Source organism: Ipomoea nil, unplaced genomic scaffold, assembly GCF_001879475.1.
Source record: "Ipomoea nil cultivar Tokyo-kokei standard unplaced genomic scaffold, Asagao_1.1 scaffold3231, whole genome shotgun sequence".
Taxonomy (NCBI): domain Eukaryota; kingdom Viridiplantae; phylum Streptophyta; class Magnoliopsida; order Solanales; family Convolvulaceae; genus Ipomoea; species Ipomoea nil.
This window is the reverse complement of record NW_017619659.1, coordinates 632,349-649,995: the sequence shown is the minus strand read 5'-3', so window position 1 is coordinate 649,995 and position 17,647 is coordinate 632,349. Positions and strand designations below refer to the sequence as shown.

General features: G+C 35.2%; 1 long non-coding RNA gene across 1 annotated transcript; it reads left to right on the top strand.

Moving 5' to 3' along the window:
- Window positions 1–2,836: 2,836 nt before the first annotated feature.
- On the top strand, window positions 2,837–17,537 carry LOC109168906. The gene is made up of 3 exons (XR_002052132.1): window positions 2,837–2,997; window positions 8,780–8,785; window positions 17,527–17,537. It is a non-coding gene; the product is annotated as an uncharacterized LOC109168906 (long non-coding RNA).
- The last annotated feature ends 110 nt before the right edge of the window (window positions 17,538–17,647 follow it).

Here is a 17,647-nt window from a genome sequence, read left to right as displayed (position 1 = left end):
ATTTATATATCTAGGAGTCCTAATTAGGAACTAATATTATAGGTTTGCTAATTCTATTCCTTTTAGGGCTAGGGGTTGGGTTTTAGGGGTGAGGGCCCATGGACTATGGTGGGCCTTTTCCTAGTTAATTATTGTAATTTAATTCTTTCTTTTGGGCAATTGGTTAAATGATTAATCGGTTTTAGGGGTCGTAACACGAGGTGTTACACAAGCCTCTTCCACCTCGTCGGAGAAAAAAAAACTGAAACAATCGGTAGAAGGAAGCGAGAAGGTGTGTAAGGAGGCTAAAAAGGTGGAGAGATGATGGAGTAACATTTCTCGGACAGAAAAAAGGTGGACAGAGACCAGGCAGGGGAGATATTCGGACCAAAGAAATGAGAGAGTATATACGTAGGCGCACACATACGAAGTATATACGCAGGGAACAAATGAAGAGTTCAAACAGTAGGGAAAAAAATTATTGATCCTTACCTTAACATATTCATAGCTATTTGATGTTGGATTTTCCTTAGATTTGTTGCGGGGCAGATCTGCAACAACTAAGCTAGATCTATTCAAAAATTGACGGATTAACGATGAGAGGATGCACAGTAGAATGAACATTCTAGCTAGATTCGTAGATAGAGAAAGGACTGAGTTTAAAGTTCAGATAGAGGCAAGAAGAAGGGTATAGACAAGGAAATATGAGAAATGTGTCTGAAGCTAGGTTTAGGGCAAATTATTGTGTGGACCATGGTCCACAAAATGTTATGTGGACCATAACAAAAAGTACATTTTTAATATACTAAATTTACATTATTTTTGTACTGTATGTACATTATACAATATAATGTACACTCAGTACAAAAATAATATACATCCCCTGAATATAATGTACATTATTTTTGTATTGAATGTACATTATTTTACAGTATACAAAATATGGTACATACAACTTGTGTGCACCATGGTCCACAGAATAATGATTGTATGTTTAGCTTTTTAACCTATATTTGGGCCATGGATCTAATGTTGGATTGTAGAAAAAAAAAAATCTGATTTGGAACAATTTTTATAAATTGTATATATAAGTATATATACTGTTGGGCTATTGTTTTGGATTTTGGGCTTTTGGTCTATAACTTAAATTTTATATATATATATATATATATATATATATATATATATATATATATATATATATATATATATATACACGCGAGTTCAGGTGCGGCAGTGTCTTACGGTGCGGCAATTTCTTACGGTGCGGCAACACCAATAGTTCAACAAATATGCACCATCAACGTTAGGAAAGTACACCACACAAAACAGAGTAAACAGAGCCCCGCATCACCAAACACACACCATTAGGTGTGAGTAAAAACACCATACACTGTTCGGAAATACACCATTGGGGGTGGTGAGTTATATGGTGTATTTTTTTGAGTATGTTGTGTATTTTGTGATGTTTTATTGCATTTCATTGGGGTGTGTTTTTATTACACTGTTGGTGCAATATTGTTAACACTGTTGGTGTATTCTGGAATTCCGCCGCACGACCGCACGGGAAGACCCCGCCGCATTTGAACTTTATTTTATATATATATATATATATATATATATATATATATATATATATATATATATATATATATATACTATGTCATCAAAATCTTTCATTAGACACCTCTTAAGAGAAACAACAACAGCCTCATCATCTAGATCCTCAGGAATTTCATCAAGCTCAACACGCTGCTTCGGCTCAAAGTCTTAAGAAACATTGTCCAGCCCAACACAGGCTTCATCATCACTCACAAACACTTGCTAAATGAGAACAAAACCTTAACAGTTAGCTACTAAATGGTTGCCATATATATTTACCTAATTTGATAAAAGCAACCACATATAGTTACCTAAATTTACAGTTTAGGTAACTATATACAAACAGAAGTAGATTACAATGATAAAATCATAGCTTACATGTTTTTTGCTGTAAATCTCCTCAATAGAATTGACCAACACTTCCTTAGAAGGAACACCATCATTAGGAAGACCAACATCAAGCCTAGATGAGGAATCAATACACCTCAATGGGTTAGAGTCACCTATGAAGCTATTAAAACAACACAGCAAGAAAACATTTAAGGATTCATTACGAACAATGATGAAATTAGGAAAGATTTCCTAGGTACACTCACCTGCTCTTCAATACAACAAATTCCTTACAGGGGTGAGAGAAAAACAACTGAGTTGCATCGAAAGAGCTGCAGATGCGCACTTCACCATCTGCCAAACATAAGATATTAAGGTTTGGAATTATGTGTGAAGTAAATACAAAGTTACACTTACTGTCCATAAACTTGGCCCGAAAAAGTTGGATCAAAAGTATCACTGGATTAGCAACATCTTTATTGAAATAAGGAATAAGTTGATCAACATGGTCATCCCAAAGTGTGCACTTAATCTGAATTTTACTGCACACATAATTGAAACACATATATTCAGAGTGTAATATATAGCTGAATTATTGTAATACATAGAACCAAAGTAAAAAAAAAAAAAAAAAAAAAAAAAAAAAAATTATCTCAAATCTTCAAGGACAAAGTCTATCAGTCTTGTTTGTTTGTTTGTTTGTTTTTTGTTTTAATTTTTCCAGCTATAACCTTCTCTAGTGGGGAATAAATCTTCACAATTCTACCAATCGCATCTAAAAACATATGTTAATAACATAGTATGTCACACTTTTGTTTGTTTCTTTGAAACAAACAATTTCCAGGTTACAATTTTGGTTATCAAACACTTACGCATCAACATTTTCTCATCAACATCTTGTTTTGGAAGTATGGCAGGGAAAGTCTTGAACCGAAACATAATTTTAGGAAAATTAATACGCTTATACTGCTTCACAATAGTGTCATGCTTGAACTTTATCATATAACGCAAAATGCTTGTTTTGTATTTGAAAAAGTTAGTGATACATAGGAAATTCCTAATCCCTTAAACTTTTCCCTCCTTGAAGTCATTCTATTATTTGCAAACAATGTCCTTAGGTATGTGTACGTTAATAAACATACCCTATATTCCAAACAACCAAAAATGACATATTTAGAAGAAGGTAACAACAGTTAAAGAGAAAGGAAAAAGAAAAAAAAATTAAGAACCTGTTGATCTTGAAAAACACATTCTTGGTTTCTTATGTTGTTTTCTCCCCTTGTTTCATTGACAACATAATTCCTTACACAAAGCTCCTAACTATAATAAAGCAAAATAGATTTGGTGAGAAATTCCCGCCCAAAAGTAAACGACACCAGTTTCTTCCTGCTTATTTTTCTTTTTCTTTTTGCGTTATTTTTTATTGGTTGAAGAGATTGCCCTTCCCGGAGTTGAATCCTTGGGGACAAAGAAACGTGTTGTTTCAAAAATAATAACTCTTCGCATCCGTGCATGCAATAAATATGAGATTGTCAGACACACAAAATCTCTCTTTATATATAGAGATACATAAGTTAGTAAAATCATGAACAACATCACGAAAGCACCATATTGTTTAAGAGGTAATTCAGGGATTCTTAAGATGTCTGCACTTCATTCTTTGTTGGCTGATTCACCCTCAACAGACCACCAAAGCTATTCGCTTAGGTTTAGTGCACACATATTTGGCCACTGAAAGCAGAACAAGTAAATATATTAAAAGGCGAGAATGTTTATTTCATAATCAAGAGATAAGTCATGCAACAATGAAAATGTTTTGCTTATTATTCTTCCTTATTCGTTAGTAGTCAGTAGATTACCACTTAAATACCAAATTAAGTTTTTTTATGTATCTAAATGCATTGCATTTGTTTTGACAAATTTACGTTGTAGTAAAGAAAAAAAATTCATTGCATTGATAATCAGAATAAAGTAATCTAGAGGCTTATCTATAGAAGTCATTGAACTGAGGAACATGTTCAATGTATATTCATGCTAAAGGATGAACCTTTTGAAGATAATACTTAACAGAGTAAAGAACAATGAGAGTTGAAGGGGTCAACTACCATTGGTGGCAAAAGAAATTAAACGGTTGAAGATAGAGGTACTATTCAATACATGTTGTTCATGTTTTAAACTTATAATGCAGGTCTTTTTCCATGATTTTGTGCTTTGCTTTCAATATGTGCCCATTAAAAGTATGATTTACCACAAAGAAAAATACAATAATTGTTCTATAGGTGAGAAAAGCAGATTAAAAAAGATGTTGGAATACAAATATACTATTTGATGTAATAACAGTCTAAAAAACAAACATATATATATGCATGAAGGATTTTTGTAGGTAATTGTACATACAATATATATGTCAAAGCCATGACTGTATATAATTATTATAAAAAAAAAAACCTAAATAAACAAAAGCTAGGTAAAATTAAAAAAAAAAAAAAAAAAAAAAAAAAGACACCTTCTGTATTTGTAGACCCGATCATGTCCAGTTCTCGGTTCCAGATCTTACAGATCTGGTCATGCATGTTCCAGATCGCACATTACAGCTCCGATAGGGGGTGGGGTAAAACTGAGAAAATGGAGCGTAGGAAACCGGAGAAAAAATAAATCGGTGCATGCAGATGAAGAATTATCTGGAAACAAGCCTCTTCCACCTCGCCGAAGAAAAAAAAAACTAAAACAATCGGTTGAAGGAAGCGAGAAGGTGTGTAGGGAGGCTAAAAAGGTGAAGGGAAGATGAAGTAATATTTCTCGGACAGAAAAAAGGTGGACAGAGACCAGACAGAGGAGATATTCGGACCGAAGAAATGAGAGAGTATATACGTAGGCGCACACACACGAAATATATACGCAGGGAACAAATGAAGAGTTCAAACACTAGGAAAAAAAATTATTTAGTAGTAGTAGTAGTAGTTGTAGTAGCAGTAGTAGCAGTAGTAGTAGTAGTAGTAGTAGTAGTAGTAGTAGTAGTAGCAGTAGCAGTAGCAGTAGCAGTAACAGTAGCAGTAGTAGTAGTAGCAGTGGCAGTAGCAGTAGCAGTAGGAGGAGTAGTAGTAGCAGTAGGAGGAGGAGTAGTAGTAGTAGCAGTAGCTGCGGCAGTGGTAGTGGTAGTAGTAGTCCAATCAAACGACGTAATTGTGGTCTCCGCGAAATTGCAATTCAACTACACCTAAACGGCAACCAAACAGTCCGTTAAAGACTCTCTAAAAGTTTGAATTGAATACCTCCAAACTTTTATGACTTGTTTGGTTGGAATTCAATTACAGCCCAATTCTTTGGCCACCCGAATTATAGTACGTGTTTGGTTTGAGGGAATTGCAATTCCACATAATTGCAATCCCTCATTTTATTAAATTCCAATTCATACCCTCCCCCATATGAATTGCAATTCAATGAGAAAGGAAAGGGAAAAGGGATGAATATGTTTTACCCTTGATTATTGTTAGCATTATTATTAGACAAGTGCATTTTAGTCTTTATTCTTCTTTCTCATCCCCAATAATTCTATTCCTTTCTACCAAACAATGTAATTTGAATTCCTACTTTATTCCCACTTTATTCTTTTCACATTGGATTACAATTCTTTTCTCCCTAATTCATTCCTTCCAACCAAACACCGTGTTAAAGTTCATAAAAGTAAGTTTATAAAAGTCATGATTAAATACACCCCTAAGAGATTTTATTTTTAGAAAAAATATTCTGAAAATAAAATTATCCTTCTATAATTTATACATATAAACCTTTATTTGAAGATTAAGTCACTTAAAATTTCACTAATCTATATCTATATCTCTATATATATAAGTAAAATCCTCCAAAACAATTCCCCCCCCCCCCCAAACTTAGGGGTATTAATTTAAATTCATATATATTCGTCAAATATGCGTGAAACTTAATAAATATTCAAAGCATTTAATATTTCGTGTGATTTGCACCACATTTTGCTCCACAATCGCTCCATATGTTATTCTGATCATGGAAAGAATAATTTCATAATAATTTCATACGTGTGTTAATTAATATTAAAACCATTAAATATTCCGTGTGATTTCCTAGATAATAAAATAATTTCTGATCATGGAAAGAATAATTTCATACGTGTGTTAATTAATATTAAAAGCATTAAATATTCCGTGTGATTTCCTAGAGTAAAAAAATAATTAAAGAATTAAATATAGTAATAATTAAAGATTTGCTATTTAAAGTCACCATTGTGCTAAACTCAAAGCTCTCACCTACAAACGTATTTATGCTTTTGTACTTTTTTTTACACAGATTTTCAATGGTAGCTGAACATCACACTGATATTGTTGGTAATCAACTTCGTATAGGACTGCGATGGAATCACATCAAGTTTAGAAGTTTTATAATTTCTACTTTAATCTTTATTTGATTCACATAGGAGGGTTGTATGCCCAATGAGATTCAAGAATTGATTGGAAAGACAATGAAATTCAAGATAGTCACACGACAAGATCAATTCAAATATGATGGAAATGTTGCTTTTACTGTTCTAGGAGTGGAAAATGATGAGAGAGTATGTACTTCAGTCAATAAAAGAGAACAAGGAAGTGTGGTTAGGAAGCTTGCTAATGAAAAAGAGTTCAAAGATAGCAGTGAACAAGTTTGTACTATCTTTAACATATTTTTATACAGTGTTTTAAATAGTTTTAATGCTAATGTTTTTAATTGTTTTCCACCAGGGGATTGAACCACTGCAAGCTATATCATTGTCTAATCCAAATTAAAGTAGCAGTCTTTGAAGAGAATAAATATGGATTGTTCATCATCTTCAAAGAATTTAAAGAAGCCTAAGAATGAACCAAATCCATGATACTATATGTTGATTTGCTGTTGTTTAATCATAAACAATATAAATTTTTAGCTGCTCATTTTAGTTGGTGATTTGTTTAGTTTTTAATATACTTCATGCTAAACAAATGGTTTATTCTGTTAGCTTTTAGTTGGTGATTATTGTTTTTAAAGTCAACTGTGCCTGTATGGCAAAGTAGTTTTTTTTTTCAGACTACATTATGATTCTTACTTTTTACACTTTGTTCTTCTAATACTATTCGTGAACAAAGTTATATTACCATGGAACAAAGATAACAGAACAACTTACCTTTTACTTATGAGGTGTCTTTTATGATCCAGATTGCAGGTTCATATCCATGAAAGTGTACAACCGTGAGCTTGCTGCAAAATGGGTTCTTACTCCCCTAGCAAGATTTCCAATTTATTGTAATGCTTCAACAGCTACAGCAATGTTTACATCAGTGATAAGTTGCAATGTAAAGAAAATGGAACTATTACTTTAAAATAATAGTGCAATTTGTACTATAAAAAGTCAAAGCAAGTTGTGGTTTATTCTAAGCCCAGTTGAGACTCATGGCAGATTTACAAAACAGAACCAGATGTGAAAACAGATTTACAGAGTTTAAACTTAAGTTCCAAACAAGCTTTATATTTTTCTAAGTTTCAGTTGTAAATTATTTCGGTTTCAAAGAACAAAGTCCCATTGTTGAAAACCCCTTGAGAGCATCATCAGGCACACAGCAACTTCTTCTAAATCAGAAGCAACAGAAAATGGATAATTCTCAGAAACTTCCTACCTTATTGCAAATTGTTTCTTCCGAAGGGGGCACTGATTCTCCATGTATGATAAGCTCTCCACTGATTCTTCACGGGAAAACCTGGATCTTTTGGAGTGAATATGCATATGTCCATTCAGAGCCCTTATGTAATCAAAAACTTTGCCACATTTCTTGCAGAGATGATCTTCTTCTTCTTCTTCTTCTTCTTCTTCTTCTTCTTCTTCTTCTTCTTCTTCTTCTTCATACCTCCTTTGATGATCATGAAACCTTTTCAGGCTGAGATTCTCCCTCTCCAAACCGCTATGCTTCGAATAAAATACCTTTCAAGTCTTTTGATACACTATTACTTGAATGCACTACGCTTCTGACACTTCAGAAGTCCACCGCCATAAAGTGGCTTATAAGGCCTTGGCTTGAACTGTATTTTCACCGACACCGATAAATATTAAAAGAGAAAATATATATGTTTGAAAATATTAATGATTTATATTATATGAATGTAGTTACCTCTGAGGTAGCAGACTAATCGTAAACTAAATCGACATTGCCAAATAAGACAAATTTAAATTAAGTTAAAGGTAAAAAAATTAATGAAATTCTGCATTCGGTATAACCTAAAATGAAAATGTGCTAAATGGAATACATTACAAAATAGAATATTACAAATAATTTAATCAAGTAAATAAATCAAAGATACAATTATGCTCAAATGATGAGAATATAATTGTGTGGTATTCAATAATAATGTCTGAGAGTACAGGGAGCGAATATATAGAGATGCTAGATAGAATCCTAATCTAACACGAATAATATAGTCCTAGTCTAATATGTATAATAGAGTCCTAATAGTCCTAATACTCCCCCTCAAGCACAAGGTTGGTCAGCCAAAGCATTGAGCTTGCAACGGAGTAAATTAAAACGTACAGACGAAAGAGACTTAGTAAAAGTATCCGCTATCTGATCTTTGGTAGAAATAAAATTGACTTGTAATTCCTTCTTCGCGACTTTATCACAAACAAAGTGGTAGTCGATCTCAATGTGCTTGGTGCGAGCATGAAACACCGGATTAGCACACAGATAAGTAGCTCCCAGATTGTCACACCAGAGTTTGGGCACAGAAGGTGGCGCAAACCCGATTTCCTTCATCAGAGAGACGAGCCAAGTAACCTCTGCAGAGACATCAGCCAGTCCTTTGTATTCAGCCTCAGTTGATGAACAAGCCACAGTACGTTGTTTTCGACAAACCCATGAGACAAGATTGGTCCCCAAAAATACATCAAAACCACTAGTAGATTTGCGATCATCAGGATTGCCAGCCCAATCCGAATCAGAATATGCATGAATATCTAGAGAAGGAGAAGACGTAATCTTAAGACCAAGATGTAGTGTCCCATTTACATACCGTAACACCCTCTTGAGAGCCGCCCAATCTGCAGTAGAGGGAGAGTGCATGTGTTGACACAAACGATTGACTGCATAGGAAAGATCAGGCCGAGTTACTGTAAGATATTGCAGAGCACCTGCAAAGCTGCGATACTGAGTGGGATCAGCGTATGGTACCACGGCATCAGTCTCGGCCTTCGTGGTTGAAACCGGAGTAGCCACGGGCTTGCAATCAACCATACCTGCTCGTTTTAGAATATCCTTCATGTACCGTTGTTGAGACAGAAGCATGTCATCAGACAACGGAATGGTCTCAATACCTAGAAAGAATGAGGGCACATCCATATCACGAACTTTAAACTCAAGAGCCAACTTGTCAATAAGAGCAGTCACATGAGCCGGATCATATCCCATAACCAAAATATAATCCACATAAACCAGAAAATATAAACGAGTATTTCCATGTGAATATATAAATAGAGAGACAACCGTCTTAGAATGTGAGAAACCAGCAGAAACCAGAAAATCATGCAAACGAGTGAACCAAGCACGGGGAGCTTGCTTAAGCCCATATAAAGAACGTTGAAGGGGACAAACGTGCCCGGGCATCGTTTTGTCTTCATAACCAGGGGGCTGACGCATATAAACCGTCTCAGTGAGATTGCCATTTAGAAAAGCATTGTGTATGTCCAACTGTCGAATAGTCCATCCACGAGAAATAGCTAAGGATAAAAGAAGACGTACCGTAGTCGGTTTAACAACGGGACTAAAGGTCTCAAAGAAATCATCGCCGGCAATTTGATTGAATCCCTTGGCAACTAACCGAGTCTTGTAACGCTCAATCGAACCATCAACCTTTCTCTTGGTTCTAAACAACCACTTACATCCAACTACATTCATACCTGATTTAAAGGGAACAAGCCTCCATGTATTGTTGTGCACCAAGGCATTAAATTCCAAATCCATTGCATCCCGCCATTCATGAAATTTAACCGCTTGAGTAAAACATGTAGGTTCAGGAGTAACAGCAGCAGCAGATAAAGCAACATGATCATGTGGTCCCGAACTTCTCGTATTCATTCCATGAGAGCGAACGGGTGAGGGCACATGACGAGACCGACCACGAGGCCGGCCTCTTGGCCGAGGAGCCGGCTGGTCCATGACTGTCCGCTCAGACTCGGTCACGGGCTCGGCAGTAGCAGGCTGCTGGCGGTGGTGGTCAGAAGCGGCTATGGGCGCGGCAGGAGGGTCACGAGCCGTGACAATAGTCGGATCACCACCAAAAACAATTGGTGCAACACCCCACGGCTCCGGGCGTGGTTCTGGAACCTGCGAATCCACAGAAGCAACAAAAGGAAAGACAGCCTCATCGAATCGCACATGGTGACAGATAAAAACCTTGTTAGTGTTAGTGTCTAAACAACGATAGCCACGTAAAGATGGAGGATATCCTAGAAAGACACAAGAGGATGACTGAAACTGTAGTTTGTTGCGATTATAGGGACGCAGATTTGGAAATCATAAACACCCAAAAACACGCATATATGAATAAGATGGAGGAGACCGATGCAAAAGATAATGAGGAGATTTATCAGATAAGACAGGAGTGGGCATTTTATTGATTAGATAAACCGCAGTTTCAAAAGCATAATCCCAAAAACAAGACGGAACAGAGGATTGAGCCATTAATGCTAGTCCCGTTTCAACAACATGCCTATGCTTATGTTCTACCCTGCCATTTTGTTCATGAGTATACGCACATGATTGCCTGTGACGAATACCTAAGGACGCAAGAGTGGAACCAAGCTTTTTATATTCTCCCCCTAAATCAGATTGAAAAGAAATAATCTTGCGAGAAAAGGAACGTTCAACTAGTGACCGAAACTTATCAAATATAGCATACAAATCAGATTTAGCACGCATGGGATAATACCACATATAACGAGTGTAATCGTCCACAAACAACACAAAATATTTAAAGCCAGATGCAGAAAGTAATGGCGCAGGGCCCCAAATATCTGAATAAATTAATTCCAAAGGATGCGTACTAGTAGTTTCGACACGAGACAAAGGAAAACGAGAAGATTTTCCTAATTGACAAGAGGAACAGACATTGGGAAGATCACTAGAATTAAATGTACCAACAGACGAAGACGCTAAAATTTTACGTAAGACTCGAGAATGAGGATGCCCCAACCGCATGTGCCAAACGTAAGAGGACCGTGCAGCAACAAATGCAGCAGGGGAAGCAGAAGACGCAGGCCATGTGTAGAGACCCCCAGACGCATGTCCCTTAAAAAGAACCTTCTTGGTCAAAATGTCTTTCACATAGAAACAAAGATGGTGGAACTCAAAGAAAACATTATTGTCCTTTGCAAAACGCTGGACAGATAATAGAGAAGAAGAGAGACCAGGGACATGCAAAACATCATGTAACTTAAAAGACATAGAATCAGTGGCTAACGAAGCAGAACCAACATTAACAATAGGCAAACATGTACCATTGCCGACTCGCAGAGTCTCCCGGCTATCATAACTTGTCGCAGAAGTCATCAAAGAAGAATCAGGCATTGCATGATTTGTAGCACCAGTGTCAGGGAACCACTGATGAGGACCGTTGGAATCACCATTATCACCAGAGACGGCCACATTAGCCTGAAAACTCGGAGCCCCTAAATAACGCCGAAAACAGTTGGCTCCCGTGTGACCAAAACGGTCACAAATTTGACACGGATCATCATAGCGCCAAAAACAATTGGCTCCCGTGTGACCAAAACGGTCAAAAATTTGACACGGATCATCATAACGCCAAACACAATGGGCTCCCGTGTGGCCGAAACCGTTACAAATTTGACACGGATCATCAACGTCACGTCGTTGACCGGACCGCTTCTGATACGATGTATCTTGGTTTGATGCCATCGGCTACTGCTACAAACTGAGGAACATGGATGTTGGAAAAGAAAACCCTGGCTAACTGATACCAGATGAGAATATAATTGTGTTGTATTCAATAATAATGTCTGAGAGTACAGGGAGCGAATATATAGAGTTGCTAGATAGAATCCTAGTCTAACACGAATAATATAGTCATAGTCTAATATGGATAATAGAGTCCTAATAGTCCTAATAAAAATTCCCTATTATAAGTTACATTCATTAAAATAATTTTACATATTTAATTACTATTTCCATATGTAATATTATAAATTTGCACTCCAAATTGAACTATTCTTTAATGTTTTCATATCTCCAATCATTTTAGAGCATCCACACTTGTGGTTTATTTGGAGTTATTTCAGAATTAATTCTCCCCACCCAAGATAATAGCTGATGTGGGTGTAGGTTATTTGAGAAATAATATTACTGCAAATGTGGGGTGAATGTAAGAAAATACAAAAAAAAAAAAAAAAAAAAAAAAAAAAAAAGAAGCAACACAGGCTGTGCGCGTTCGCGCACAGCTTGTGGCAAAACACTGCACGCGCCCGTGTGACGGTCAAGCACGCTGACAGCACGCCTGACGCGTCCTTTTTTTATTTTTATTTTTTAAAAAAAATTAGTTTTATTTTTTTTCTTTCTTTTTTCTCTCCCCTCCCATCTTCTCTTTCCTAATCACTCTTACATTATCCCCCTAATTCTCCCCAACCATTGTGGATGCTCTTAGTAGAATTCACACAACCAGCAAGATGAAGAAACTAACGGGATCGACAATACAATACTAAGAGGTAGGAAGAAACAAAAGATCACAGACAAAGGTCAGATTTAATTATAATTTTTTATTCAATCTCGAATATGTACTGTTTGTCTGTTTCAATAAGTAGTAGTGTTTAATACCTACATCTGTCTCTTTGCAATTATTAATCTTCTTCTATGATTGTTAACGAAAGTCTATTTAGTTGTGCTTCTGTTCTGTGTTTTTTTTTTTTTTTTTGGTTTCTGAAATTGGGGTAGAGCGGTTAATTTCTATAAGACCAATTTACCCATCAATCCCCTTCTTTTCTCCCCTCTCACTGGCAGCCATGGACAACACTCAAGAACACATCCCCCTCTCATTGGAAGCCATAGACAACACTCAAGAACACATGCACATCTAAACTCACAAATTAAAAGTAAATAATAAATGAAAAAACCTATCAACTCATCACGAAAGCCTTCATCCTCAAAATTCAGAACACACAACAAATACAGAAACTATATTTTTTAATTCACAAATAAAAGTAAAACAAAAAAACCAAAAAAAAAAAAAAAACATTGAAAAAAACGAACCCAAATCGATTCATCCTTGCTGCCATTGATTCTCGCTCTTCTTCTTCCCCATTGCTTCTTGCATCTGATTCTCGCCCTTCTCCTTTCCCATTGCATCTTGCATCTGATTCTGCTTCTCGCTATTTCTTCACATTTGATATGGGGCAAAGAATTTAGGGATTTCATTTGTTTTGTGCTGTGGAACTGCCTACTGTACGAATGTCATTTAAGTTAAGAAAGAATACGGGTGGGTATGTTTTCATTTTATAATAATAATAATAATAATAATAATAATAATAATAATAATAATAATAATAATAATAATAATAAAATTGTAGATTTATTATTATAGATTTTATTTTACAAATTTAAAACTTCAGTTCACAAAATTTGAGTTAATCACTTAATTGATTAATTGTTTGGAGATACAAATTGTGTTTTAGTTAACCAACAACTTATTTTAATATTTTAGTGGGAATAGCTTACTGATTCCTAAAAAATTTTAAACTTTAAGAGAGTATTGCATTGGGATAAATCATTGTTATTTGTGTATATGTAATGAAAAAATGTAAGATACAAATGCTTAACTAATAAATATGTAAATAATTTATACTATTCAATTTTTGGTACTAAACAATCTTATTTGTCTTTATCGTCATCATTACTCATTCCTTCACACTAATTTAAATTTTATCAATTTATTTTTTTTAGAAAACGAGTCGTTGTGTAATCAGCATAATACACAAGCATCGTTGTTGCGATCAAATATATCGGTTCATAATGCTCAATCATCATTACAATCAACTATTGGTGCACCAGGAGTTAGACCAGTTACTCCAACAATGACTGATAAATAGAATTTTTTAGCACAGTCATTAGTAACTATTTTATTGGATCATTTTTAAATTTCCTAACTTCATATAAATAATTGCAATGGCAGGTAGTGAACTATTGTACGGTGAATTTATGATTTCCTCTCCAAGAACACATATTAATATGTCAAGCAATGGTATTAAATTTTAACATTCACATTATTCGTAATAACTTTTAAATTCTAATAAATACATATTCAGTATTTTTATCCTTACAAATTATTGATTACTTACAATTAACATGTTCATATTAATTATCATGCATTTATTTGTTATTATTATTTCCAAAATTATTACAATTTAGAGTACCATTCATACTTCTGTCTTAATTGAATCTATTATATGAGAATGATTTAAACACTTATATTTCTCCGTATTTTTGTTTTGTTTTTTTTTTGTTTTTTTGTTTTTTTTGTTTTTGCAATAGTTAATGTTCATCAAAGTTTGGTCGAAGATAATCACGTGGACACTAGAGGAACACCTTTGAGTGCAATCACAAATGGTATATGTTATATTCAAAATATTATTTTATCCGTCGATGCTAAATAATTTTTTAATATCATTTTATTTAATTAATTATTATTTAATTTTTACGCGTTAACTGTATTTGCAGTTGCTACCAACCCAAATTTATACACATTGAACAGTGACATTCGATCGGCAACACCCTTCACTGTCTCAACAGATGGTAACATTTTCTTATATTAAATATACGTCTATTTCTTTGTATGTCGTATACGTTCAGTTTTAGGTTATAGATGTTTGAATTATAACATAATATACATATACTATTAATCTCATGTTAAATATGTTTTGATAAAAAATTTGCAGTTGATGTGCGCAACATGTCTCCACCGTCCACTCCACGTTCTTTTAATATGTCAAATATGTCAACTTCAATGTCTTTATCACGCCAACCATTAGTTGATGTATCAAACGGTAATATTTATTACAGTGTTCACGAATTGTTCCATTTTTGTTAGAGCTATTATGTTTGCACAACTTTTTAACATTATTACAATAATAAATAACTATTTATTATGATTTATTCAGTGCAAAGACCAACACATCATCAATCTAATTGTGCTTTGCGGTCAGTTGTGAGAACTTCCAGTACAATATCATCAAGAACGAATGCAAGGAATTTAAATACCGATTTGGAACATTTTGTATGTGAAAACAACAGATATGGTAATTTTTTTGAACTCACAATTCTTAGTAATTTTCATTTTTATTAATTCACAAATATTTTATGTTCATCTTCATTAAATATTAACTATTTATATAATTAGATTCCTATTTGGACCTTGGAGATGCTTCTCATTCCTGTAATTATTGTGGTGCCTTATACTGGCGACATGAGCGCTCAAATCAAAATGTTACGCGAAGATTGCCGAAATACTCAAAATGTTGCTACGAGGGCAAGATACAATTACCTTGCATGAAGGAACCTCCTCCTGTTCTCTAGAGCCTATACTTTGACAATAATGAACAGAGCAGACACTTCCTCAACAATATTCTAATATATAATAACATGTTCTGCTTCACATCTCTAGGAGGTAGAGTCGATAAGTCAATCAACACCGGTATCTGCCCTCCGATTTTTAAGATAAGTGGTCAAAATTATCATTGAATTAGAAGCTTGGTTCCAGGAGAAGGTTCCATGCCAAAGTTTGCACAATTATATATTTACGACACAGATAATGAGATAAAAAATAGCATCAATTCTGTTACGTAAGTATCCAAATACATTATACATTTTGTTTCGCTTACACCAACAATGAAATATATTGTTTATTTATGTATGTTTGTTTCCTATGCATAAGAGATGTTAACTTAGGGGATATCCACGAAAATATTGTTGAGGAATTAAAGAATATGCTGGACGAAAATAATGTTTTGGTAAAATGTTTCAGAATGGCAAGAACTAAAATTCAATCTAATCCAATTGTTGAGGTTAAAATGAATTTAATCGGCAGGCGGAATACAGATGGAAGGACATACAATTTACCTACCGCTAATGAGGTCGCAACACTTATTGTCGGGGACCTTGACACATCGATGGGTGATCGGGACATATTGATTGAGAGCCAGACTGGACAGTTGAAGAGAATAAACCATTTGAACCCTGTATATTTGCCCTTACAGTACCCTTTGTTGTTCCCATATGGTGAAGATGGTCATCGTGAAGATATTACATTTTCTAATGCATGGAGCCAAGGACATCATGGTGGTAGGAAAAGAATTAGCCCGAAAGAGTATTTCTCATTCTATATACATGAGAAGGTAAATGAGAAGCATACATTGTTATATTCTAGGAGGTTATTTCAACAATACTTGGTTGATGCATATACAATGATCGAACATGCACGTTTGGTCTACATTAGAACTCATCAGAAAGCGTTGCGTTGTGAAGCTTATCAGGGGTTGAGCGATGTATTAACAAGGGGCGAATTAGATCCCACAACTCGGGGTAAAAGAATTATACTGCCATCATCATTCACAGGCGGAGCTAGGTATATGATTCAAAACTATCAAGATGCAATGGCAATATGTAGGCACATTGGTTATCTTCATATATTCATAACATTCACATGCAACCCGAAGTGGCCTGAGATTGAGCGCTATGTTGCACAACGTGGACTTAAAGCTGAGGATAGACCCGATATTGTTTGTCGCGTGTTTAAGATGAAACTTGATGCTATGATTGAAGAGAAGACAAAAAAATTGTTTGGCGACATCTGTGGAGGTATTTGATTATCATAAATACTTTAATGTGTCGTAATTAAATCTAAATTCTATGTATAATTTTTTTTTTAATTTTTATTTTCTGCACAATTATCTACACAATTGAATTTCAGAAAAGATGACTCCCTCACACGCACATATTGCTATTTGCCAAAAGAATGAATCAGGCACATTCTGCACCGGAAATTGATGCCTTGATTTCTGCTGAGATTCCAGGCCCAGATGCTGACAATGAGTACATTGACGCAGTTAGCGAATTTATGTTGCACGGACCGTGAGGACAACTCCGAAAGAATTCCCCATGCATGGTAAATGGTAAATGTTCAAGTATTTCCCCAAAAAATATGTTAGTCAGACGATTCTAGATAAAGATGGTTACCCAATCTACAAAAGGCGCGACAATAGAGGCACAATCAGTAGGAATGGAATCCAACTTGATAACCGTTACGTTGTCCTGCATAATAAACATCTGTTTCTAAAATATCGCGCACATATTAACGTTGAATGGTGCAACCAGTTGAGATCGATCAAATATTTATTCAAATATGTCAATAAAGGAAATGATCGAGTCACGGCAGAGTTCATGAGTACTTCTGTGAATGCAGTCAATGGTGATGTGGTTGATGAGATTAGCATGTACTACGATTGTCGCTGTATATCCGCATGTGAAGCCACCTGGCGACTGTTTGGGTAGTGATCCATTATCGCACACCACCTGTCGAGAGGTTAAATTTCCACTTAAAGCACCAACAGAATGTTGTGTATGGGGAAGATCAAAGCCTCGACGAGATTGTCGAGAACCAAACGGTTAAGCAGAGCCAGTTCACAGCTTGGTTTGAGGCAAAC